The sequence below is a fragment of the Taudactylus pleione genome, unplaced genomic scaffold (assembly GCF_031769625.1).
Source record: "Taudactylus pleione unplaced genomic scaffold, aTauple2 ptg001270l, whole genome shotgun sequence".
In the NCBI taxonomy this organism is placed as follows: domain Eukaryota; kingdom Metazoa; phylum Chordata; class Amphibia; order Anura; family Myobatrachidae; genus Taudactylus; species Taudactylus pleione.
The window spans coordinates 1,675,001-1,677,500 of NW_028285670.1; the positions used below are offsets into that span (position 1 = coordinate 1,675,001).

General features: G+C 37.9%; 1 non-coding gene and 10 pseudogenes across 1 annotated transcript; all 11 read right to left on the minus strand.

The window, feature by feature from the left end:
* Window positions 1-37: 37 nt before the first annotated feature.
* LOC148450119 (5S ribosomal RNA) lies at window positions 38-156 on the minus strand (annotated as a pseudogene).
* Window positions 157-272: 116 nt separating this feature from the next.
* LOC148450120 (5S ribosomal RNA) lies at window positions 273-391 on the minus strand (annotated as a pseudogene).
* Window positions 392-507: 116 nt separating this feature from the next.
* LOC148450121 (5S ribosomal RNA) lies at window positions 508-626 on the minus strand (annotated as a pseudogene).
* A 116-nt stretch (window positions 627-742) lies between these two features.
* LOC148450122 (5S ribosomal RNA) lies at window positions 743-861 on the minus strand (annotated as a pseudogene).
* A 116-nt stretch (window positions 862-977) lies between these two features.
* LOC148450123 (5S ribosomal RNA) lies at window positions 978-1,096 on the minus strand. Its single transcript, XR_015875235.1, has one exon. It is a non-coding gene; the product is annotated as a 5S ribosomal RNA (ribosomal RNA).
* A 115-nt stretch (window positions 1,097-1,211) lies between these two features.
* LOC148450124 (5S ribosomal RNA) lies at window positions 1,212-1,330 on the minus strand (annotated as a pseudogene).
* A 116-nt stretch (window positions 1,331-1,446) lies between these two features.
* LOC148450125 (5S ribosomal RNA) lies at window positions 1,447-1,565 on the minus strand (annotated as a pseudogene).
* A 116-nt stretch (window positions 1,566-1,681) lies between these two features.
* Window positions 1,682-1,800, minus strand: LOC148450126 (5S ribosomal RNA; annotated as a pseudogene).
* Window positions 1,801-1,916: 116 nt separating this feature from the next.
* On the minus strand, window positions 1,917-2,035 carry LOC148450127 (5S ribosomal RNA; annotated as a pseudogene).
* A 116-nt stretch (window positions 2,036-2,151) lies between these two features.
* Window positions 2,152-2,270, minus strand: LOC148450128 (5S ribosomal RNA; annotated as a pseudogene).
* A 116-nt stretch (window positions 2,271-2,386) lies between these two features.
* LOC148450129 (5S ribosomal RNA) overlaps window positions 2,387-2,500 on the minus strand; it is a 119-nt pseudogene continuing 5 nt past the window's right edge.

Here is a 2,500-nt window from a genome sequence, read left to right on the forward strand (position 1 = left end):
AAATGTAATAGAAAAGAATGTTATGGCAGTATAAAATTACCTACAGCACCTGCTATTCCCAGGTGGTCTCCCATGAAAGTACTAACCAGGACCAACACTGCATAGCTTCCAAGATCAAACGAGATTGGGCATCTCCAGTGTGGTTTGGCTGTAGGTGCTCAAAAACATTAACTTTTGACCTCTTTTACTACTTAACTCAAGTATATTCATTGATAAGTTGAAAAAATTAAATGTAAAATGTAATAGAAAGGAATGTTATGGCAGTATAAAATTACCTACAGCACCTGGTATTCCCAGGTTGTCTCCCATCCAAGTACAAACCAGGCCCAACACTGCATAGCTTCCAAGATCAGACGAGATTGGGCATGTCCAGTGTGGTTTGGCTGTAGGTGCTCAAAAGCATTACATTTAGACCTCTATTACTTCTTAACTCAAGTAAATTCATTGATAAGTTGAAAAAATTAAATGTAAAATGTAATAGAAAAGAATGTTATGGCAGTATAAAATTACCTACAGCTCCTGGTATTCCCAGGTGGTCTCCCATCCAAGTACTATCCAGGCCCAACACTGCATAGCTTCCAAGATCAGACGAGATTGTGCATGTCCAGTGTGGTTTGGCTGTAAGTGCTCAAAAACATTAACTTTAGACCTCTATTACTTCTTAACTCAAGTAAATTCAATGATAAGTTGAAAAAATTAAATGTAAAATGTAAGAGAAAAGAATGTTATGGCAGTATAAAATTACCTACAGCACCTGGTATTCCCAGGTGGTCTCCCATTCAAGTACTAACCAGGCCCAACACTGCATAGCTTCCAAGATAAGACGAGATTGGGCAAGTCCAGTGTGGTTTGGCTGTAGGCACTAAAAAACATTAAATTTAGACCTCTATTACTTCTTAACTCAAGTAAATTCATTGATAAGTTGAAAAAATGAAATGTAAAATGTAATAGAAAAGAATGTTATGGCAGTATAAAATTACCTACAGCACCTGGTATTCCCAGGTGGTCTCCCATCCAAGTACTAACCAGGCCCAACACTGCATAGCTTCCAAGTTCAGACGAGATTGGGCATGTCCAGTGTGGTTTGGCTGTAGGTGCTCAAATACATTAACTTTAGACCTCTTTTACTTCTTAACTCAAGTAAATTCAATGATAAGTTTTAAAATGAAATGTAAAATGTAATAGAAAAGAATGTTATGGCAGTATAAAATTACCTACAGCTCCTGGTATTCCCAGGTGGTCTCCCATCCAAGTACTAACCAGGCCCAACACTGCAAAGCTTCCAAGATCAGACGAGATTGGGCATGTCGTGTGTGGTTTGGCTGTAGGTGCTCAAAAACATTAACTTTAGACCTCTATTACTTCTTAACTCAAGTAAATTCATTGATAAGTTGAAAAAATTAAATGTAAAATGTAATAGAAAAGAATGTTATGGCTGTCTAAAATTATCTACAGCACCTGGTATTCCCAGGTGGTCTCCCATCCAAGTACAAACCAGGCCCAACACTGCATAGCCTCCAAGATCAGACTAGATTGGGCATGTCCAGTGTGGTTTGGCTGTAGGTGCTCAAAAGCATTAAATTTAGACCTCTATTACTTCTTAACTCAAGTAAATTCATTGATAAGTTTAAAAAATGAAATGTAAAATGTAATAGAAAAGAATGTTATGGCAGTATAAAATTACCTACAGCACCAGGTATTCCCAGGTGGTCTCCCATCCAAGTACTAACCAGGACCAACACTGCATAGCTTCCAAGTTCAGACGAGATTGGGCATGTCCAGTGTGGTTTGGCTGTAGGTGTTCAAATACATTAACTTTAGACCTCTTTTACTTCTTAACTCAAGTAAATTCATTGATAAGTTGAAAAAATTAAATGTAAAATGTAATAGAAAAGAATGTTATGGCTGTATAAATTTACCTACAGCACCTGGTATTCCCAGGTGGTCTCCCATCCAAGTACTAACCAGGCCCAACACTGCATAGCTTCCAAGATCAAAAGAGATTGGGCATCTCCAGTGTGGTTTGGCTGTAGGTGCTCAAAAACATTAATTTTTGACCTCTTTTACTACTTAACTCAAGTAAATTCATTGATAAGTTGAAAAAATTAAATGTAAAATGTAATAGAAAGGAATGTTATGGCAGTATAAAATTACCTACAGCACCAGGTATTCCCAGGTTGTCTCCCATCCAAGTACAAACGAGGCCCAACACTGCATAGCTTCCAAGATCAGATGAGATTGGGCATGTCCAGTGTGGTTTGGCTGTAGGTGCTCAAAAGCATTACATTTAGACCTCTATTACTTCTTAACTCAAGTAAATTCATTGATAAGTTTAAAAAATGAAATGTAAAATGTAATAGAAAAGAATGTTATGGCAGTATAAAATTACCTACAGCACCAGGTAATCCCAGGTGGTCTCCCATCCAAGTACTAACCAGGCCCAACACTGCATAGCTTCCAAGTTCAGACGAGATTGGGCATGTCCAGTGTGGTTTGGCTG